This window comes from Poromitra crassiceps (genome assembly GCF_964638095.1).
Source record: "Poromitra crassiceps genome assembly, chromosome: 1".
NCBI lineage: Eukaryota > Metazoa > Chordata > Actinopteri > Beryciformes > Melamphaidae > Poromitra > Poromitra crassiceps.
This window is the reverse complement of record NC_139623.1, coordinates 59155765-59180472: the sequence shown is the minus strand read 5'-3', so window position 1 is coordinate 59180472 and position 24708 is coordinate 59155765. Positions and strand designations below refer to the sequence as shown.

At 43.8% G+C, this 24708-nt stretch overlaps 1 protein-coding gene and 1 long non-coding RNA gene across 2 annotated transcripts in view; one reads left to right on the top strand and one right to left on the bottom strand.

Moving 5' to 3' along the window:
• cdkal1 (CDK5 regulatory subunit associated protein 1-like 1) overlaps positions 1-24708 on the top strand; it is a 689646-nt gene that overhangs the window by 593274 nt on the left and 71664 nt on the right. The window lies entirely within an intron of this gene.
• LOC310786482 overlaps positions 24082-24708 on the bottom strand; it is a 909-nt gene continuing 282 nt past the window's right edge. The window contains exons 1-3 of the long non-coding RNA XR_014553219.1: positions 24672-24708; positions 24395-24466; positions 24082-24215 (exon numbers count right to left, since the gene is read on the bottom strand). The exon at positions 24672-24708 is cut by the window's right edge and continues 282 nt beyond it. This is a non-coding gene — a long non-coding RNA (uncharacterized lncRNA). The remainder of the gene's footprint in view (positions 24216-24394; positions 24467-24671) is intronic.

Here is a 24708-nt window from a genome sequence, read left to right as displayed (position 1 = left end):
TGTGTGCGTGCATGTGTGTGTTCAGTCCTCCGAGGCAGTCTGTCTGTGTGTGCGTGTGTGTGCGTGCATGTGTGTGTTCAGGCCTCCGAGGCAGTCTGTCTGTGTGTGCGTGTGCGTGTGTGTGCGTGCATGTGTGTGTTCAGTCCTCCGAGCCAGTATGTGTGTGTGTCACAGCGAGGGCAGGTTGTAATCACATTGTCTGACAAGTGGCGTTATGAAGACAATACATTAAGTGGCGGCTAGTCCTCAACCTAACGTCACACTACAACAGACAACCAGTGTCTTTCTATCCCCGTCAGCAACAATAGACTATAGGATAACTCGGTGTCCTTTGATAAGTGGGTAACCTTTCAGAGATGCCGTGTTACAAACAGTGTTAAGGATACAGCCTGGTTATAGATGATGTGCTCTTTGGGGCTTTGATTTAGCCTTGTTTATGTGTCCAATGTAGCGTACAGTATATGAAATGTAAATTAGCTTTTTGAGCTTGGAGTGGAGGGCCTTTGTGCAGGATGTGTGTTCCACCAGCGGTTCCCAACATGGGGTCCTTGAGAGGGTTCCACAGGGGCCACCAGCAAAGTTAACACCGAGAGAGGATGTAGAGGGGTCCTTGAGAGGGTTCCACAGGGGCCACCAGCAAAGTTAACACCGAGAGAGGATGTAGAGGGGTCCTTGAGAGGGTTCCACAGGGGCCACCAGCAAAGTTAACACCGAGAGAGGATGTAGAGGGGTCCTTGAGAGGGTTCCACAGGGGCCACCAGCAAAGTTAACACCGAGAGAGGATGTAGAGGGGTCCTTGAGAGGGTTCCACAGGGGCCACCAGCAAAGTTAACACCGATAGAGGATGTAGAGGGGTCCTTGAGAGGGTCCCAGGGGGACACCAGCAAAGTTAACACCGAGAGAGGATGTAGAGGGGTCCTTGAGAGGGTCCCAGGGGGACACCAGCAAAGTTAACACCAATAGAGGATGTAGAGTAGACGAATGACTGTTTTGATCACAGTTCCTATGTTATCAGTTATCACTGTACCTACAATACAGATAGAAATTCTGGACAAAATCATATCTAACATTAAAAAACATTCTCAGATGGGGGCCCTGGTCCTGATGTGAGGGGTTCTGTGATATGAAGAGGGTTGGCAATCTATCTGATACAGAGATATGGCTGTTGTGGAAGTCCCACATTTACTGCCTGCTTGGTGAACTGCAACACTTTTGCATACTGTTGCACTTTTGTTTTACCGTATGCTAATTTGGCTAAACAGCTGAATGTTTAACATTGAAAAACAGATAAATGTATACAATGGCTGCCTCTATACAGTATGATAGTTAGTATAGATATGTTATATAATAATGTAGAGGCCCCTATACTTTGTATTGAAGTGTATCGGGGACACTTCTTAGATGAAATGTGATGCTTCTGTTGTTTTTTGGTTGCTACAATAGCCATTAGGCTGTTGTAGTAAAACTAATAATGGAATAAAATTGTTTGTGACCCCGTACCTTATTTCACTTTGTCGGTTACTTATATTGTTATATTATAATTGGGTATACACTCTCTGGGAAAAAAATACTGTCAAAGTATTTATCCCCACATAATGGCTAATCCAATGGACTAATAACATTTTAATCTGATAATCTAATAGCATTGTGTTTGGACTACTAACTGATTAGCCTACACTGTCATTCGTTTTTTCAGCCTCCCCTACATTTCCTGGATTTGTGAATAATTGGGCATGACACCAAATACCAAAGTCTGCAGAATAACTAAGGGTTAGTCTTCACTACCCTGTATGTAAGAACGCCGTAGTTAAAGCCTTCCCAGTCTACACACTAGAGCAAGCTGCGAGCAGTCTCCGTCCATATTAGCAAGAAGGCTAGCGGACAAGAAGATAGCATCAGTGCATTCAACATCAACGCACTTTCTTTTCTCTCGTTTGTAGGCGGGTCGCTGACAGCTTCAAGCTGCTTACCGCCACCTGCTGCACAAGTAGGTTAGTTGCATCGTTTCAACATTCCATGTCCACAGTAGCGTTCCAAGCCGGATTTTGATTACGAAGACGGGCTTGGCCGCCGGAGACCGGAGTCTTCGTGTTTAACACTCAAAACAATAGAGGTTTAGTTTAGTTTAGTTTAGTTTATTAGGATCCCCATTAGCCGGAGCAGGATGCTACGGCTATTCTTCCTGGAGTCCGATCACATAGCAAGTACAGTAATACATAAAATACAATACACAAAATAGTAAAAGTACAGTAACTTTACTAGTGCAATACATAACATATAAGGTATATGTTATCAGACATACAATATCAGTGCACAATAACAGTTCAGTGCACAGCCCGTGCAGAGACTGAAAGATTCACATTACATGACAGTTTTTAACATAACACTAGTTTCAGTCTATCTTTCTATAAACACATTATACATTTAGTTTAAGATTTGAGATGTTGTTTCAGTAACGATTTAAATGTTGTTTTACCATTCTCTTTAGAGATGTCTCTGGGGAGCAGGTTCCTTTCGTACATACCTCTATACATGACCATTTGTTTCATAGCATTTGTTCTTACTTTAGGAAGAGTGAAGTTACCCACAGTAGCATGTCTAGTGATGTGATTATGTTTGTCCTTACTGAAGGATAGATTTTGATACAGAATGCCCAGAGTTTTTGTCACAGAAATATTTCTAATAAAGACCAGCAGTGAGTAAAGCAATCTATCTTTTACAAATAACCAGTTAAGACTTTTATGCATTGTTACACCATTTGTTCTGTAATTACAATGGAGTACAATGCGCGCAGCTCGGTTTTGTATCATTTGTACTTTCCTAATCATATCAAATGTGGCATTGGACCAGATTACCGGACAGTAGTCCAGATTTGACAGAATTAATGCTTGAGTAACAAGTTTAGTGGCTTTGGGTGTTAAAAAAGATGAGCATCTCCTAATGACAGAGATCCCACTTCCCATTTTCGCAGTTATCTTATTTATATGTTTTGTCCATGATAATCAGAATCAGAATCAGAATCAGAAAGACTTTAATGATCCCCGGGGGGAAATTGGGACAAGTTACAGTTGCTCGTTCACATAACACAGATAGCATAAAATAAAATAAAATAAAATACACAGTAATAATGCTATAGTAAAATAAGCAGAATGAGAAGAAGAAAGAACACAACATAGCATGGAATAAACAGTATAACAGTATAAACAGTAAACAGTATTAAATGCAATAGGAGCAAAAAAGTGGAGTACGTCTAAGTAAGCAATACGTAGAGTAAGTATACCTTACGTGCCAATTGTCATTATTGCACACTGAACTTATATATATATATATATTATTCGGCCTGCCCCATACGTTACACGTGGCTCAGCCATGCACTTTTCCAGTTAGCCTATCTTTATTGCACACTGAAGTTATATTCTATTATTATTATATTATAATATAATTATATTATATATATATATATAATATATTATATTATATATTATAAATATAATTATATTATATTTCGATTATCTATAATCTATTATCTATGGTAATACCAAGCAGTTTTGTTTCATGCACTTGACTAATACTTACATTTTTTAATCTAAGGTTTAGTACTGGATCTTTACAGATGGTGTGGTTAGAGCCAAATACCATGCTTTTAGTTTTTTAAATATTGAGAACTAGTTCATTCCTTTCAACCCAGTCAGCCACTAAACGTAACTCTGCATTTAAAACAATATCTAACTCATTGGTTGAGAGTGCTGACGTGTATATAGTAGAGTCATCTGCATACATCGCTATGTTTGCTTTTTCTAGGACAAGTGGTAGATAATTTGTAAATATAGTCTGTACAGTAAGGGTCCGAGACAGCTACCTTGAGGCACCCCACACTTTACAGTTCTGACATCAGAATAGCTACCATTAAAAAAAACAGTCTGTGTCCTGTTGGTTAGATAGCTCTCAAACCAAGATACTGCAGACGTATCAAAGCCATAACATTCAAGTTTTTCCAGTAATAACTTATGATTTATGATGTCAAATGCTGCTGAGAAGTCCAGCAAAACAGCACCAACAGTTTTTTTTATCATCAATCTCCCTTAACCAGTCATCCGTCATCTGGGTCATAGCTGTCAGCGTGGAGTGCCCATCTTTGTATGCATGTTGGAAATCAGTCACCAGGGACCGGTTGCACCAACTGGTCTTAACTATGCCTGGTCGTAACTCCTACGTCGGTCTTAGTTAAGACCAGTCTTTAGAGGGGACTTATGCCTGTTGCACCAACAGGGCTTTCGTCTGGTCTTAACTACGCCGGTCGTAGCCATGCACGTCCATGTGAAAGCATGGGAATGCCCACTGGAATGCGGCACGCAACCTTTTTAAAAGAGTGTGCTGAGGTCAAATGACGCTCTGCTGATGGGTAATCGGCTGTAATAGTGTGGCTAATGTTAGCGGCTAACTGTTACTTGTCGTTACTTTACATGGCAGTAAAATGCCACTGAATGACCAAATTGATTTAACTTTTAACCATTTCAATTTCCACTTTCCATACGGACCCCCAGCATTGGTTAGTTGTTAACGTTGTGACTATATTTATAACGTTTATAACGTACTCCGGTTTGCGGTTTATAATTGAGGGCTGAATACAGCCGTGCTGAGGGTTGTGACTATTGCGCAACACACAGGTGAAAACCGTCTATACTGCACCTTACGCCTGCTCTGGGCTAGGCGTAATATTTACGACCGGTCTTAATGAGAAAAAGGCTTGGTGCAACCGGCGTAGCTGTTAGGTCGTAAAGTTACGACCGACTTAGCTTAAGACCAGTCGTAAGACCAGTTGGTGCAACCGGCCCCTGGTTATTAATTGACAGGTAGTACTTGATTTGATCATAAATAATGCTCTCCATCATTTTACTTAACACAGGCAGTAGACTTATAGGGCGACTATTAGGATATGAGTACGGCGTTAAACGAGCACAAACACTAAATTACCGCTTTTGCGAAGATAGGGCCCCAGTGCTTTAGCCTCTTAACCAGGCACATAATGTGAGCACAGTGTATGTTTGTCGCATGTTTGTTATGCTTAATGTCTCTATCCTGGCTGTACAAAAAGTACAGCACAGCTTGCTTGATATGTGATGCGATGAGGAAATAACATTTGGTGGATTAGTATGTGGAATGCTTCAAGCTTTCATTGAGGACACAAGCTTGTTTATGTATCAAATGTACCATATAAGATTAAAGAACCTTTGCTGGCTAGTAGTGGATGGGACTGAAAACTGTGTGGAGGACTTATGGAGGACAGAGGCTAGTTTATTAATCTAATGTAGCATGGAGTCATTTTTCACTGGGTTCAACCTGTTTATGGGTAAATACCTGTTGACAGAAGAGCATGACAGTGAGCACTCATTAGTGGCTTAGAGTATGGAGTCGGCAAAAAGTGCCATAGGCTGGTATTGGGGACAGAGGCTTGTTTATGTATGGAGTCCACCACAGGCCAATGTGTCAGTTCGGAGCAGAGGCAAAAAGACATTTGTTCAGACAAACAAGGTCAGTACAGCCTCTCAAGGCATACAAGGCTCAGTGGGATTGTTTTGAACAGCAGGATAATGCAGCCAAAGTCAGTTTCTGGACATACAGTATTAAGATAGACCTGCCGTTTTCAGTTCTCTCTTCAAAACGCCCTGCTGTCTCCTCCAGCCTGTCCAACAGGAATATCCCTACATTATTCTAAAGTTCACAGTGTCTCTCTCACCTTGATCCCAGGCTACTGTCAGTGGTGTCCCCTAGGACAGGGGTTCCCAAACCTTTCAGACCACAAGGCCCAATCCCATTTCTCATTTTTACCCCTACCCCTTGTTTTTGTGGGTTGCCCCTCGCGTTGCCTCTTGCCCTTCAAAACGGCGCCACAATGGGCAGGGGTTGAAAACAATTGCCTAGGAAATGGGACACCACTCATTACGTCATAATTGTGCCAAATTGGGATAATAAAGCTATTTCTGGTTCAAACTGATTGAATTAAGTCTGCAGATTCTCATAGATATACTTTTTTGTCATCATATTGCATATTTCCACAAATTAAATAATTCAATTCTTGATATCTTATTAATATTTAAATTATACGATTTTATTAGTTACCTGGTTTGCTCAGGAGCTACTGGAAAACATGATCATAACATTATAGAAGGCTACATAGGATACTATATTCAAATGTACGTTGATATTGTACATATTCTGGTTTTCAGACATGTAAAATGCCAAATTTTATTCTGGCGATTGGGTTGCTTCATAATCGGGAGATTAAACCATCCCATGTACAGGGTTTTCGCTGGGTCGGGTGTCTAAAAATTATTCATTTTGGTAACACTTTATAATAACGTTCAGTCGTAAGTCATTTATAAGCCTTTAGTAATGATGAACTAACCATTTACAAAACATTTATATACATTTGTAGATGATTAATACATTTTATGTTAACATATACAAATGTGTTAGATGTGTAAGTCATCTATAAACCTTTAGTAAATGAATTGTTCCTCACCTGTTGTAAATGATGTGTAAATAATTTACAATTAATTTACAAGGCTTTCTGCATCCCCTAATCTAAAGTGTAAACCATTCATCACGCATAAATGTGTTACATACAAGGGGGTAGCTCTGTTTGTCAAAACTGAAGCCAATGCGGAAGTGTCCTCTTTGCCTGCAGGGGGCGACCCATTGGTTTGTGGACTTCTGTTTTGAAGCCTCAAGTATGGCGTCAGTAAACGCTTTCCTAATGTGTTCATGGTCTGAATCGCTAGTTTCAGACTACGTTGAAGTTGCAGACTATGTTTTGGGGCGTGATTGACAACTCGCTTGTCCACTGATCACACAGCTCGATCACGGAGCAGTAGCAGGCCGTGCTCTGTGGGAAACCCTTGGACTTGTGTCGAGATCCTAGATGGCAATGGCCAAAATGCCATATGTGAGGCATAAAAAAAGAGAAGTCCACAGACCAATGGGTCGCCCCCTGCAGGCTATTCGAAAGAATGCAGGTTTAAGTGCACTTCCACATTGGCTTCAATTTTGACAGAGCTACCCCCTTGTATGTAACACATTTATGTGTTACATACAGATCTGATCTCGGGGGGCGACGAGACGGCCTACAGAGAGGAGGTGGGGGCCCTGGAACAATGGTGCCAGGACAACCACCTCTCTCTGAACGTCTCCAAGACCAAGGAGATCATTGTAGACTACAGGAGGGGGGGGAGCACACACCCCCCATCACCATCAACGGCACAGTGGTGGAAAGGGTGGACAGCTTCAAGTACCTGGGAGTCAACATCCACCAGGACCTGACTTGGGCCGGCCACACCGCCACTGTTGTCAAAAAAGGCCCAACAGCGAATACACGGACTCAGGCGCCTGAAGAAATTTGGGCTAAGGCCAGAAATCCTTATGGACTTCTACAGAGGCACCATTGAAAGCCTGCTGACTGGCTGCTTCACCACCTGGTACGGGAACTGTACCACCATGGACCGCAGGGCACTACGAAGAGTGAGACGCGCGGCCCAGCACGTAACAGGATGTGAGTTGCCAGATCTGCATGAACTGTATAAACAGTGGTGCCTCAGGAGGTCCCTGAAGATCATCAAAGACACAAACCATCCCCACAACAGCCTGTTCTCCCTGTTACCCTCAGGGAGAAGATACAGGGTTCCGAAAGCACGCACAAATCGCTTGAGGAACAGTTTCTTCCCGCAGGCCACGAGACTCCTTAACATACACAAATAGTGTAGTAGCCGTACTGTACCGTACTGTAGCTGCTACCATTACGTATGTCTAATGTTTAATTGTATGTTTAATAAGGAATATGCTATTTGCACCTGTATGTCAAATACGCCGAATTTAACTCATTGAGTGCCATGGACGAGTATGTTCGTCATTTCGTTTAGTAACGTAGAGTGCCAAGGACGAGTATGTTCGTCAATTGCGTTTTTTGACGGTGGGACGTGGATCAAAGCCTCAGGCATCTCCTGTACAAATATGGGAGCTATTGATGGTGTATAACCTATTTTACGGACTCATTAGGTGGCGACAGTGCTCTCCAGATTACAGAAAGGTCCGGAAAACAGGAGGAAAAAGCCGTGATCAAAGAGAAACCGATGCATGCTGCAGCCAGAGCCATATAGATTGCTCTGTCTGCAGCTGACGTTGTCTGCGAACCGCAGTCAATCCCGCCCACAACTGAGCTCCTCTGCCTCTGTCTGTCTGTCTGCATGTTTCTCCACACGATTACCCGCCAGAAAGGCAGCACCCGATGCCGAAGGGCCAAACCTTTCCCTGCAGTCCGGTTTGGCATTTCCGTGTCGCGCTGGGAGCCGCCCGGCGCACAAAAACGAAGCCTCCGAAAATAGACTGGGTGCGTCATAGACGGATTATGACTTCACGGGCCCCTGGGCCTGCCCCCCTCACGGGCCCCCCCTCACAGCGCAAAAAAAAAAAAAAAAAAAAATTTGGCCCCGATTTTTTTTATCCAGAATGCAACTCGGGCAAGTTATTAGATATCTGCACTGATTGCAAAGGATGGACACGCTTTTTCATGTGGTGACTTTGTGAAACAGTTTCTGAATGTGGCTGCGGATATATACTGTGTTCACTCCTGAGATTGCATCCCTGCAAATTGTCATGGCAAATTGTTTACAAAAGATGGACAATAAAGCTGCTTTTCAAAGTACCTTGAGGATTTTTCAAGTTGTGAATTAAGTCAAATTTCTCTCTTGATTACAAAGGTGGAAAATACAACTGTTTTTAACTGGGTGTTTACTGATTAAATGTTTAAGCTCCCCACAAATGCAGATGTTTTTTTTTAAATATATATATCCAATTGCAAATTATTACAATTACCAAACAGATAAAAAGTAGATTATTATATTGAAATGTTATTTTAGATTTAGAATGTTAATTTCTATAAAACACAATACATTTTAATGTAATTCCACAACGTTTATTTTTGGCCCTCGGCCCTCCACACAGATTGAGTTTTGGCCCTTCATGGGAAAGAATTTGGGCACCCCTGAGCTAGAGTCTCTTAGCAGGCCGCCTGCGAAGTGAGCTCAGGGGCCCATAAGCTAGAGTCTCAGCTGCGAAGTGAGCTCAGGGGGCCCATAAGCTAGAGTCTCAGCTGCGAAGTGAGCTCAGGGGGCCCATAAGCTAGAGTCTCAGCTGCGAAGTGAGCTCAGGGGCCCCATCAGTTAGAGTCTCTTCGCAGGCCGCCTGTGGTGGCCTGCGAAGAGACTCTAGCTCATGGGCCCCCTGAGCTCTCGGGCCCCTGGGCCTGGGCCCGGTAGGCCCGTTCAGTAATACAGCCCTGGGGTGCGTGTAGGCTGTGTGTTAGTGTGGGGAGGAGTTTGCAGCTGAGGGGGAGAGAGGGGGGTGGGGCACGCAGGCACCACACAACTACACCACGTCACTACATCAGAAAATATTAGCTAGAGTCAGTGAATATGCTTGAAATGCTTCATTTCACAAAAGGCTGAATATCTCAGCTTATAATTTGAAACCTGTCTTTTTGCTCAAAACAGCCTATCTTCTCTGGCTCATAACTAAAGAACGGAAAATGGTATCAATAAACTTTTTTTTGCAGATGATAGAAGAGAGTCTCATCGTTCTTTGTGCATGTTCGGTGTTTACATAGTAATATCACACAATATTCTGTGGGCCTCGAGAAATCACTGAAAACGCTCTGAAACTCTGGCACTGGGAGCGTCCGTTCTCCAAAAGTGGCTGGCACTCAATGAGTTACTTTAAAACGCCGAGTTTAATTGTATGTTTAATAAGGAATATGCTATTTGCACCTGTATGTCAAATACGCCGAATTTAAAATGTTTAAGCACGTCTAAAGTATGCACATGACATGTGCACCTATGTGCAGTGAATATGCCATTGTCTCTGACTTGTCTTATCACTATACTGCCTTATTGCTTGTTGTGTCTCTTGTTGTTTTTGCACTCATATGCCCTGTTATATTTGTACTATGTTGTAAACGGAGTCCACAGCACAAGAATTTCACACGTGATACTTGTATCATGGAGTGACAATAAAAAATCTTGAATCTTGAATCTTGAATCTTGAATGATTTACACTTTAGATTAGGGGATGCAGAAAGCCTTGTAAATTAATTGTAAATGATTTACACATGATTTATAACAGGTGAGGAACACTTAATTTACTAAAAGTTTATAGATGACAGTGTTTCCCCTACCATTTGCCCCCGCCAGGCCAGAAAAAATACTTTTTTTTTTTTTTTTTTTTTTTTTTGATTTTCCTCCCCAAAATCTCAGTAAACCTTTATGGCATACTATTACTGCTGGTGTTGACAGTAATAGAAGATGCCAAATCATTAAAAACAATAAGCATTTTGCTTTTAGGAGCATTGTGCCAGGGTGCAGCACTGTTCCAAAACGTGTCAAACGCACATCCCATAATACAACTGTTCGCATCGCATCCCATAATAGTATGATGATACTTGGGATGCCATTGCGAACATAGATGCAAACTGGTTAGCTAAAAGTTTAGGGTCGCCAGTGACGGCCCCCACCGGGGTACGTTTTGAAATCCCTCCAGGCCTGAAATTTTTTCTAGGAGAAACACTGGATGACTTACGACACATTTGTTTGTTAACATAGCATTTATTAATAATCTACACATGTATATTCATGTTTTGTAAGTGATTAGTTCATCATTAACTAAAGGCTTATAAATGACTTACGACTGAACGTTATTATGAAGTGTTACCTTAATTTTATAACTCCATATAGTCACGTTTCAGTGTTAAATGCTTTACATGGACCTGCTTGCAGTTGCTGGCTGGCGCTTCTATATGTTTGTTCCCAGCTTGGAAGCGAGCACCCATACCATACATGTAAAAAATAGTCACAAAATACCTAACCAAAACTTACAAAAATGTGAATATCTCACTTTAATGTCGATATAAAGGATCACTGGGTCGGAATGTTGAAACACACATTTCAAAACTCGCTATTTACAAAGATCGCTGTTTCTCTTCTTCCAAGGCAGGCTCAGGCTCGCTGCACTGCAGTATTGGCAATCAAATGTTTTTCTGAAATCCACAGACTTACACACACACACACACACCACACACACACACACACACACACACACACACACACACACACACACACACACACACACACACACACACACACACACACACACACACACACACCATTGCCCATTTAGTAGCCCTACCACTCAGCCATATGCCACCCAAGGGCCTGGCATCTGCTGTCTGAAAGTCTGAAGTGTGTCCCAAATAGTAACCTATGACATTAGGGCGCCGGCAAGAAAAATTTTCATTTTTTTGAACGTCTGGATGATTTTTAGCCATATTTAGAGGAATATCTAATTTTAAATTAACATTAGGATTATACTGTAGTGATGTCATTATTCAGTATTTTCTCCTTTTCTCACTCACTTGGTGACCTGCTCTCCCTTTAGGTCATTTTACAATTACACTACAACAGACAGCAACACAGGCAGAAACACTGAACTTATTATTATTATTATTATTATTATTATCACTTCGAAACACAGTGCAAAACTTGTCATCTCAACACAAAAATAAAATAACAATAACCGTATACGATTATAGCAGCAGCCAATGACAGTGAGTGCAGTACAGAGTCCGGGTCTGTCCGTCTCTCAGGTGTAATAATCCCACAACGATCACGGCTTTAACAAGCATCACAGGCTGTGTAAACTCTAAGCTTCAGGGGCAGTTGCCCCCTCAGATTAAAAAAATAATAATTTAGGGGGACCACATTTTAAGGGGGACAAAATGTCCCCATGTCCCCCTGCTTCCGGCACCCCTGACCAGTGTTGGGCAAGTTACTCTGGAAAAGTAATTAGTTACTGATTACTGATTACTCCTTAAAAAAGTAATAAAAGTTACTTTACTGATTACTTTTTCAAAAAGTAACTAGGTACGTTACTAGTTACTTTACTAGTTACTTTTATTTTTATTTTTACCCCAAATACCGTCTAGCATGTCACTCTATTAATTATTTTCGCTTTGGTATTATATAGGCTATGTTAAACGAAAAGCCAAAGGCATTTTACTTTGAAATTCGGTTAGAAAGAACAGGAAGTGGTGTATTAAGACTGGCTAGCTTCACACGAAATGAAAGTCAGACAGTCACACAGATAACGTGAGTGAAAGATGCTGTTACTGTCGGAAACTCGGAGTGGTAATACAACAGCCTCAATGAAAACGTTTCAAGCTTCGTTGCTGAAAGAAAAGTGATGATCTGTCAACATTCCCTGGGCCGGCCCGTCTGACTACGGTGAGAAAGGCTTTGACGAGAAGGTTAGGAAGTAACAAAGTGTAGGCTACAACACTGACTTACCCAAAGTGTATCTGTTAATCCAGTGAACACACCCAAGTCTACCTCACCCAGCGTCGCCTTCAATTTAGCCTCCATCCCCGCATATTCTCTCTCGAGGTAGCCAGGTTTCTCTTGCTCGTCTCCTTCTTCTGACTCGGTTTGTTTTGAAAGCCAGCGTGCACGCTCTGACGCTGCATCGCGCACACACACTATGACTATATGTGTGCGCCTGAGTCCGTGAGGATAAAATGTTTTCTTTTACAAAACACTGCATTCTGGCAGGCAATGATGTAACACAGTAACGCATGCGTTACTTGGATTAGTAACTGTAATTAATTACTGTTTTGGAAATTGTAACGCCTTATATTACTTAGTTACTAAAAAAGTAACTAATTACAGTAACGCGTTACTAAGTAACGCGTTACTGCCCAACACTGCCCCTGACTGACTGAGGTGGGCCATGGCTACACACTGACTGAGTGGGCCATGGCTACACACTGACTGACTGGGCCATGGCTACACACTGACTGAGCTGGGCCATGGCTACACACTGACTGAGCTGGGCCATGGCTACACACTGACTGAGCTGGGCCATGGCTACACACTGACTGAGCTGGGCCATGGCTACACACTGACTGAGCTGGGCCATGGCTACACACTGACTGACTGGGCCATGGCTACACACTGACTGAACTGGGCCATGGCTACACACTGACTGAGCTGGGCCATGGCTACACACTGACTGACTGGGCCATGGCTACACACTGACTGACTGGGCCATGGCTACACACTGACTGAACTGGGCCATGGCTACACACTGACTGACTGGGCCATGGCTACACACTGACTGAGCTGGGCCATGGCTACACACTGACTGAGCTGGGCCATGGCTACACACTGACTGAGCTGGGCCATGGCTACACACTGACTGAGCTGGGCCATGGCTACACACTGACTGCGCTGGGCCATGGCTACACACTGACTGAGCTGGGCCATGGCTACACACTGACTGAGCGGGCCATGGCTACACACTGACTGAGCTGGGCCATGGCTACACACTGACTGAGCTGGGCCATGGCTACACACTGACTGAGGTGGGCCATGGCTACACACTGACTGAGCTGGGCCATGGCTACACACTGACTGAGCTGGGCCATGGCTACACACTGACTGAGGTGGGCCATGGCTACACACTGACTGAGGTGGGCCATGGCTACACACTGACTGAGGTGGGCCATGGCTACACACTGACTGAGGGGGGCCATGGTGAACGGTGTCAGGTGTCTTGTCTGTCTCTGAACAGCCAGCTTGAATGGCACAGCTGTGGACCAGCAGGCCAGCCTCTTCAACCCTGTCTGATTACTACCTGCTCCATTTCATAAATGTTCATTATGCTTTGCCGTGTGTGTCTGTGTGTGTATGTGTTTGTGTCTGTGTGTGTGCGCACGTGTGTGTGTGCACGTGTGTGTGTGTGTGTGTGTGCGTGCGCACGCGTGTGTGTGTGTGTGTGTGTGCGTGCGTGTGTGTGTGTGTGTGTGTGCGCACGCGTGTGTGTGTGTGTGCGTGCGTGTGTGTGTGTGTGTGTGTGCGTGCGTGTGTGTGTGTGTGTGTGTCTGTGTGCCATCTCAGAGTCAGTTCAACCTGATTTGCTGCCCCCCCCCTCTCCATAAATCAATCAACACCATTCAAGTGGTAATATTACCCCCGTAAACCGTTTGCTCATTCAAGACTCATCTTGCCAAAGCCAGTGACTTCTAGCGATGAGGATTTTCACTCGTCTGTTTTGATTTTTCGCTTAGTTTAGATGCGTTTAGTTTTTTGTGGATGTTGAAATGAGTTTCCCTCTCGCAGCCTCTCAGCTATGACAGAAAACACAGCAGACTGAAAGGGAGGATGAAGCAATGATGGAAGCAGATCATGCGGTCGATGTTCATCCGGTAGTTGAATGGTTCTCTCAGACCGCTCGTTGCTTTATCCCCCTGCTGACAAGGCAGAGGAGCATCCATCGAATGTGACCTTCAACATAGAGATACTTTCCTACTGGTGTTTTTAAAGGGGGATGCCATCTACTCCATGCTGTTAAGATCTCAGCTTTGCTTGTGGCCCTGAAGTAGCTAGACCTCAGCTTCACAGAGGAGAATGAAGCTACAGATACAAAGTAGAGTGCGCACATCCACTCAAATGCGCAGGTGCTGGACAAAAAGGACACAAAGGAATACAAAGTAGAGTCCGCACACTGCTGTTGGAATCTGCCAGTAGAGTAGATTTTATTTTAACGTTTCGGTCTCATGACCTTCTTCAGAAGTAAGTTCAAAGTTCAAAGTGGATGCCATTGTTCAGTCTGCTGTGTTTTCAGAATGATCATTCTGAAGAAGGTCGTGAGATCGAAACGTGAAAATAAAATCGACTCTAGTGGGAGATTAAAACAGCAGTGTGCGGACTCTACTTTTTATTCAAGAATGAAGCTACACGCATCATCTAATCTTTGAAATACAAACCTGCAAGTTAAACCCAAAGAAAAAGATGATACACACACACACACACATTACATTACATTACATTACATTACTTGGCAGACACTTTTATCCAAAGCGACTTACAATAACACATTTTTGTCAGCAATAGAGCAATCAACTATGCAACAACTATGACAACTACAACTTCTGAAGGAACAGTGGTACAAGTTTAGTTTAGGTTAGTAGTATTTTTTATTTTTATTTTTTTAGAAAGAGAGAGAAAGAAGTTAGATCAAGAAGGGCCCAGATGGAGCATGAAAAGCTGTGTCTTTAGTCTTTTCTGAAAGATCAGCAGTGATTCGGCCGTCCTGACTGAAGGTGGAAGCTCATTCCACCATTGAGGTGCCAGGGACGAGAAGAGTTGAGATCGGGATGAGCGACTTTTTAGCCCCCGTAGCGAAGGAGGGACGAGGCGACCTGCACTGGTGGAGGAGCGGAGGGAGCGCTGAGAGGTTTGGAACCTGACCATAGATTGCAAGTACAGGGGAGCTGACTGGTGTACTGCCCTGTAGGCCAGTACCAGTGTCTTGAATTTGATGCGTGCCGAGATGGGAAGCCAGTGAAGGGCCTGGAAGAGGGGAGTGACATGAGAGAATTTGGGTTGGTTGAATACCAGACGGGCTGCAGCGTTCTGAATGAGCTGAAGCAGTCGGATGTCGGTGGCAGGTAGGCCGGCCAGGAGCACGTTGCAGTAGTCCAGGCGGGAGATGATAAGTGACTGGACCAGGAGTTGAGTCGCTTCTCTTGTGAGAAAGGGACGGATTTTGCGGATGTTGTAGAGGGAGAACCTACAGGAGCGTGCTGTCGCAGCTATGTTGGCTGAGCAAGACAGCTGGTTGTCAAGGATCACCCCAAGGTTCTCACACATCAGTGTGGGTTTGTGTCAGCTTGCTCTGAGCCCCCGGCCACCAAACGGCCGTAATTCATTGGTCTCTGCCAGTAGCAGCAGGGAGAGTAATATTTTGAGCCCTTCCCAACCCAGACACCTTCATTCTGTTCTTCATAACTTTCAGAGTGGACCCTCTCAAGGCCTCCATGGGTCCTCTGGGTCCCCAGACCCCACTTTGAGAAGCACAGGTCTTCATGATAGGCACGTCACCCATTGGTTTGTGGACTCCCCATTTGAAGCCTGGAGTTTGACATTTGGACCATCTTGGACGAGCTGCGTGATCACTGGACAGATGACCTGTCAATCATGCCTCAAAGCATAGTCTCCTTTATCATCTGTTTTATTCTGGGACCAGATACTTGACTAAATGAACATCATGCTGTGTTGAAGAAGACTTGACACTAGTGATTGAGACCATCAACTCGTTAGGAAAGTGTTTACTGAGCTCATAAATCAAGTGAGAAGTAGGCTCATTTTCCCGTTGACTTCTATACAATCTTCTCTTTGCAGCCATAGACTGTATAAATGGGTGAGTTATATAAAAATTCATCCCGCGTACAGATGAACTGTCATGAACAGTGAAATTAGCTATATAGACCAAAACTGTATTATGTACCAGGCTGTATAAGCATGTTTCTGCGGTAAAGTTGGTGATTTTAACATGGGGGTCTATGGGGAATGACTCATTTTTGCAGCCAGCCTCAAGTAGCCATTAGAGGAAGTTTGGGTTTTGCCACTTCCGCATTGGCTTCATCTTTCAAACCCGGAGGTTGCAGCTTAGGTCTTCACTCTAGCCTTTTGCAACCCTATAAGCAACGCATAAGTAGATTGAATCCAACGCATACATATGGTACAGTAGGATAGAGCAAATTGCTGCCTTATAGAATATGTTCCATACACTGCGAGGTTGTCAGTGTTTCGTCTTGCTGAAGTGGCCACAAGGCCTTTTGGCTTGCTCGCCCTCCACCACCACATGTGTCCTCTCACTCTCCATCCGCCTACAGGGAGTTCTCTTTAGCGCATGACCTTTCATACATACGTACAATCTGTCCTGTCAGCGCTCTCCCACCCACTGTTCTTTCTCTCCGTGCTGTTCTGCGTCCAGACTAGCAAGTAGCAGCCACAATGGCCCCAAGGCTTTTGGCAAGAGAGTTCAGCTCCACTACTTTTCTCTCTGTCCTCCCCTATAGGAAGCCTTCGCTTTGCTTCCCTTTTGCACCAAGACCGTCAAATCTGTGCCGTCAGCGCATTCCCACACCCAGTCTTCTCCTTTCACCCTGCATGCTGCATCTGGACAAAGCAGAGAGCGTGCCCCACGCTACCTAGAGCCTTCATTTCCATTACTTTTCCAACTGCTCATGGATCCAGTGGGGACATTTCTCAGCTAGAGGATACAGTAGTAGTTATCCTCCATGCCGGACATACATGTTTTAATTTCTTCTAGTATGTCTTGTGCCAAATTTAATTTATGTTTCTTTTCTAGTTCCTTTAGTTTGTTTTGTAGATAATTTAATCTGCTGTCCCTTAACTTTTTCTTATATGAGGATATTGCTATAATTTTCCCTCTTAGAACAGCCTTTAAAGCGTCCCACAAAATGGGGGACGAGGTCTCTGCATTATCATTGAGCTCCAAGTACGTCTTGATTTCTTTTTTGATCTGTTCCTTGAAATGTAGATCATTTAAAAGGCTAGAGTTCAGTTTCCATGTATTGTTTTTTGGTCTCAAATTAAGGTCAACAGAGAGATATATAGGGGCGTGGTCGCTAATATCTATTGTCCCAATTCCACAGCTAGTTATCTTATCTTTATCTCTTCCAAATGTTATGAAATAATCTATTCTTGTATATACAGAGTGAGGGGCAGAATAGTGGGTGTAGTCCCTTCTGTTAGGGAAAGAGTCTCTCCATACATCAATTAGACCAGTTTCCTCAAAAAGTGTATTCACTTTTCTGTATAGAGATTTTGTGACATTGGTTTTTTTTACTAGAGGAGTCTAATCTTGGTTGTAAATGTAAATTCAGGTCCCCTCCACACACAAGGAAACCTCTTGTCTCTGTTACCATTATATTACACATTTTTTGGAAAAAAACAAAATCACTTCCTGGGGGTGCATATATATTCAAGAGGGTAATTGGATTCCCATCTATCTTCTCCCTCACCAAGATGAATCTACCCTCCTTATCTCCCATTTCAAATACGTTTTCAAAGTTTACCTTGCGTGATATGAGAATTATAGTTCCTCTACGATGCCCTGATTTATATGAAGAGAAAAACACATTAGTGAAACCCATTCTTTTCAGTTTTACATGTTCGTTATCATCCAAGTGCGTTTCTTGCAAATATACTATTTGAGCTTGTTCCTTCCTCATTTTAGATAGAATTTTACTGCGTTTGATTGGGTTCAACATTCCATTTACATTAAAGGAAATAAAATTTAACTTATCTGTGGCCATAGACCATTGATTGTAAATGTGTCATTATAATAAGCAAAATAAAACTTGGTATCTTTACTCCCTGAATAAACAACAAAACAACATATAAGAACAAAACGTGAACAAGGTGTGGTTCCAAGGCTGGGGTCTCTAGATGACCCTGGACTGGGCTAGTATGAACTAGCTGTGAGGGAGAACCTCTCCTAGGATGAGGGCCCTCCTTGCCTAACCCAAAACAGTCACTGTCCATTACACAGGTAAGAGGTCTCTGTGTAATCCTCCCGTATACATTTTCTCACTTTATATCGGGGGAAATGAATGCAAAAAAGTAACCAACAATGGGAAAAATATATTATAGGCTATAAAGTCGTCTCGCCTTATCCATCTTTATAGACTGCTTATCTTACCAACGTTATGAAAAGTTATTAATCTCTTTCCTTTTCCTCGCGGGGAGGTGTCCCGCCTCCTGTAGACGCGCAGCCTGTCCTTGATGCTTTTATCTCGCTCTCGTTCCTTCTCCCTCCCCGTTCGGCTCTGCGCTGTCGACTCCACTGTTTCCCAGGCGGTGTGCGCCAACTGCTCGGCCAGGCTCTCTTTCGCTGTGGTAACTCTGACATCGTATCCCCTGTCGGCCATGTCAGCGGTCGCCTCCTCTGCTGTCTCGTATCTTTCTTTCTTTCTTTCTTTCTTTCTTTCTTTCTTTCTTTCTTTCTTTCTTTCTTTTTAAAATACTTTTTATTTAATACATTTCAGCCATGCCTGATCTTTGGTCAAGTCAGGCTGGCCTACACCATGCATATGTCCCATAAGTCCTTGGCTCATGTGTCGTCCCCGGGTACCTGATGAAACCACAGCCAAGCACTCGACACTCCATCACTGCACCACTTCAGAACCATGGAGGGAGAGCACATGCAGGCACATGGTGTTCATAGACGGAAGCATACGGAAGCCCACGCACACACACACACACACACGCACGCACGCACGCACACACACACACACACACACACACACACACACACACACACACACACACACACACACACACACACACACACACACACATTCATTAGCCTGTGCCCTTAGCCCCTGAACACAATCAAAATCGTGGAGTGTCCAGGAGCGAACAGTCTGCTGCACAGAACACTTGAGCCCAGCGGGGGGCGCTCTGTGAGCTCAGTACTCACTCTGCAATGATAGTTATTCAAGGCTTCCTTGACATTGGCTGGCATGGCTGCAACTCACATTTTGTTTTTTTGAGAAAATGCTACGATGCTAATGCCAATGATGTGAGCGAACAAACACACACGCACGCGCACACACGCACATACACACACACACATACACACACACACGCACACACACCTGTTTAGAAAGCCATTCATCTTTTAAGAATGGAGAAATTCGAATGCCTTCTTCACTGGAAGGACCTTATGTAGGCATTGAACATATGTTGCCTAGTGGATAGACACATGCATGCTACCTTTATACAATAGTAGGTCATTGTAGTATTCTCTACTTTCTTGCTGCATGTCTTTGTGTTGTGGGAATATCGTGTTTTCCCCACCTTTGTTGACAGAATGTGAAAATGTATGTGGGCAGGTGGAGCTGAGCGCCAAGAACAGCAGCACACATGTTGATTGTAGTGGAGGATTTTGCATGTGAATGAGGGCCTCTCTGTCTGTTTACGCCCACTACCTGCTTTCCATGCCTTTGAACATCTACCTGTATTGTACATGCAAACTGGTACAGGCAGGTGTGGCGCATCTCCACACCTGCCTGTCTTCCACAACTTTTTCTATGTTGCTTCTCTCTGTGTCAGAGGGTCTTGTCCACTTTTCTGTCACATTTCTGTGGAAGTCCATTCACGCCTCTCAATCAAATACAAATATTACCCAATTCAGATTTTTTTTACCCCCTCACAATGCTGACTTTATTTCTCCGCATTATGACTTTTGTCTTAGAATTCTGATTATCCATCCATCCATCTTCAACCGCTTCTCCGGGATCTGGTCACGGAGGTAGCGGTTCCAGCAGGGGACCCCAAACTTCCCTTTCCCTGCCCACATTAGCCAGCTCTGACTGGGCGATCCCGAGGCATTCCCAGGCGAGCGTGGAGATATAATCTCTCCACCCAGCCCTCGGTCTGCCCCATGGTCTCCTCCCAGCTGGACGTACCTGGAACATCTCCCTAGGGAGGCGACCAGGTGACATCCTTACCAGATGCCTGAACCACCTCAACTTGACTCCTTTCTACACAAAGGAGCCAGGGCCAATTCCAGAACAAGATGACTAGGGATGCATCCTCGTTAGGAAGGGGTGCACATGCACGGGCCGAACCGGGCGGCCGGCCTAATGTTATTTTACTAAAAATAATGCATTTTACCATCATTTCAAGTGGAACGATACCAGCCAAGCAAGAATATTTCAAGTGTTTCAAGTGCTTTACAGAAATATTTGGACCATATAATGATAATTCAATTATCTCAACCTTAAAAGGTTACATATAGGTGCCAAAAAGCCATAAATTCACATCAAAGAACAAAGAAAAACAACAATTATAATTCAAGTTTAAACAGTAAGTGTGCAGCTGCAGCATTTATTAAAAAAAAAAAAAATCTTTTCAACTGAGCATGCAGACAATTAAAGTAAGGGTGCAATGCGTGCTCTTTCACCCCTGTAAAACCGGGCCTGAAAGGAGCAGTGTCTCTACTCCAAGTCCCTCACGGATGACTGAGCTGATCACCTTATCCCTAAGAGAGATGCCAGCCACCCTCCTGATGAAAACCCATTTCAGCCGCTTGGATCCACAATCTTGTTCTTTCGCTCCTGACCTAAGGTCCCTCATGACCATGAGGGACCTTAGGTGAGTGTAGGAATGGAGTTCGACCGGTAGATTAAGAGCTTTGCCTTCTGGCTCAGCTCTCTTTTCGTCACAATGGTGCAGTAAAGCGAACGCAATGCCACTCCCGCCACTCCGATTCTCCGGCCCGTCTCCCGCTCCATTGTCCCCTCACTCGAGAACAAGACCCAGAGATACTTGAACTCCTTCACTTGGGGTAAGGACTCATTCCCTACCTGGAGGCTAGTTTTTTATTCCTAGGTGAAACGCGGGACGACCACGCCCTCAACTCATTTGATTGGTCGCAGCCACTGCGACCAATCAAAACAAAATGTGTTTAAGATTAGGGTTAGGGGGGAGGGAAGTTCAGGGCAGGTTGTGCCGCAGCTCCAGGGTTGGGGAGTAACGGATTACATGTAACGCCGTTACGTAATCTGATTACAAAAAAACGGTAACTGTAATCTGTCACAGTACATTTTAAGATGTGTAATCTAGATTACAGTAACGGGGGTATAGTAACGGCGTTACAGGCGGGGTTACATTCGCCCTTGCCTCTTCATTAATTTTACAAAATAACAACAAAAAACGGTGTAGCCTACTAGCCTTGATTGGCTGTGGCTGCCCCTGTAAAATATCATTTTAATGTCTTTTTGTGTCTATTTGTGTAGAGACACGGTAGAGACACGCGTGCGGTAAAAGGAAGAATAGACGTCGTGTTTCAAGATTAAAGCAACAAGCTGCGTCTTCCACTCCACATCATGAAAAATACCCATAACGTAAATTAAAGTGGTCTTAAAAATAACTCTTGTTGTATTCTCCTTAACTTCATGTTGGTATAAACATTCTTATCTGGTTATCAATGGTAAAACATGCTTCATCTAGTTAAATAAGGGTTTTAGCCAGGACTCTTGACCAGGACTCCCTGGAAGAAGAGATCTTGTATTCCAATGGGACATTCCTGGATTAAAAAAAAAAAAGTAATCCAAAAGTAACTGAAAGTAATCCCTACTTTACTTTTAAATAGTGGTAATCGGATTACGTTACTAAGTACAATTTTTAACAAGTAACAAGTAACTTTAAGGGATTCCTATTTAAAAGTAACCTACCCAACCCTGCGCAGCTCGTAGGTTAATGGGTAAGGTGCTTGCCTTCCAATCTGGTGGCTGGGGTTTGATTCCCAGTCAAAGCTGATTTATTTTTAACAAGCATTTTTCTGATTTTAAAACATTAGGGTTAGGCAAGTACAACAATGTGGTTTAGGTCTGGTTGTGGTTAAATAAGAAAACCCTAACCCTAATCTTAAACACATCTTTTTTTTTAACTTGCTGCACGTTTTCAGGAAGAAGCAGTGGCTGCAATCAAATGAGTTTGGGGCGTGGTCATCCCGCGTTTCACCTAGGAATAAAAAACTTGCTACCTGGAGTAGACAATCAACCGGTTTCCTGCTGAGAACCATGGCTTCAGATTTAGAGGTGCTGATCCTCATTCCATCCAGCCGCTTCACACTCGGCTGTGAACCCATCCAGTGAGTGCTGAAGGTGCCAGACAGATGATGCCATCAGGACCACATCGTCCAGGAAAAGCAGAGATGCAATCCTCAGCCCACCGAACTGCAACCCCTCCCCCCATGACTACGCCTCGGAACCCTGTCCCTGAATATGAAACAGGATATGTGACAAGGTGCAGCCCTGGCGGAGGCCAACGGGAACGAGTCCGACTTACTGCCGAGAACCCGGACACAGCTCTCGCTTTTGGCATATAGAGATTGGATGGCGCTGAGTAGTGACCCAACCCATACTCCCGCAGCACCTCCCACAGTATCTCCTGGGGAACCCGGTCATAAGCCTTCACCAAATCCACAAAACACATGTTGACCAGATGGGCATAATCCCAGGCCCCCTCCAGGATCCTTGTGAGATTGAAGAGCTGGTCCGTTGTTCCGTGACCAGGACGGAATACGCATTGTTCCTCTTCAATGCGAAGTTCTACTACCGGCCAGATTCTGATTATATTTCTCCGAATTCTGATTATAATTCTCAGAATTCTGATTATATAGTCAGAATTCTGACTTTATATCTAAGAATTCTGATTATATATCTCTATATATTGTGACTTTATAGCTCAGAATTCTGGAAAAGAAATATTTGTGAGATATGTCAGAATTTAGTCGTTTATCATTTGATTGAGTCGTGGAAATGGGCTTCCATACATTTCTCCTTTATTAGGGTATGAAAGGTTACGGGGAGCACGCTCTGCAGTGTGCACCCTGGCTCGCAGAGCTTGTAGCTGGTGTTTTCTCCCCTCCCTATCAGAACAGCTACATGCATCCCTCTCAGTCGAGCACGATGACTGGAGGGCGGGCCTGAAACAGCAATCAAGCGTGCTGGCTAGATACTGTATAGGCCTCCCTGTGCACGCTGATTTGTTGTGTCTTCAGGTTTGGCCTCCAGTCATAATCATAATAATCCTCCTATTGCCGAGGCATGAGCCACAGCTACAATTATAGATTCATGTGGATGTACGTGTGGGCGCGCGCTCACTCCCTCTCTCCCTCCCTCTCTCTCTCTCCCTCTCTCTCCCTCTCTCCCTCTTTCTCTCTCTCTCTCTCTCTCTCTCACACACACACACACACCCTCTTATACACAGTGAGGCCTCCGTGCCCACAGGAGCATAACAGACAATCCATCTACAGCTGAGCTCTGATTGATGCAGCAGCTACACACACACGCACACGCACACACACACACACACACACACACACACACACACACACACACATAGGGATGGGTACCGTTCACATTTGAACCGATACCGGTACGGTACCGGTACCTGGAATTCGGTACGGTACCCAAAACGGTACCATTTTCGGTACTTTACACACTCTATTAACAAAAAAATTACAGTTGTAAAAAAAAAAAAAAGTCCAAACTTCTCAATTTCAACATTGTTCTTTATTTAGCACATTATTTATTTAGCACCAGACAAAATAAAACCCTACAATACCTCCCTACCTCTCCCCTCCCAAACCAAGAGTTGTAGCAGCAAGGTTAGTTTAGTGGGGTTGGGGAAATAGTACTTGATGTCCAACACAGCTTCCAGCAGGGCCTGGTCTTCATCTTCAAAGAGCTCCCCAAGTGCTGAAAGTTTCTTCTGTTTATTGAGTGGTATCTGAAAATAAAAAAAGGCATCGTGATTCATCAAGCAATATTTGTGTTATCAATAGAAAGAAGTGTCAGTGCTATGCACATCTTAATAGAAATGACAATTGATTGTTAGTAACATAGCTTAGGCTACACTATGAATAACACACCCATTATCACTCGTCATTATGCAAAATAATAATTTACCTGAACCATATCCACCGCTGAGAAGAGGGTGAATCGTGTCCTCCTGTGCGGCTGTCACTGGCACATGGTTACCTAGCAATGAAAGCAAGAGTGCAACGTTAAATAACACGTCTCACGGTCGGTGATACGAGCTGATGATAATTATTATAGAACGTTAACAACGCTAAGCTATAAAGCTAACTCAGCCAAGAAGACAGTGAAAAGCCCTGTTCTCTAACAACCACAACGGCAGTGAAACAACTTATCCAGCTAACGCTAGCAAATTAAATAACGTTACCTGATGTTGTAGAAGTCGATGCCTCTCTCAAGTTCCG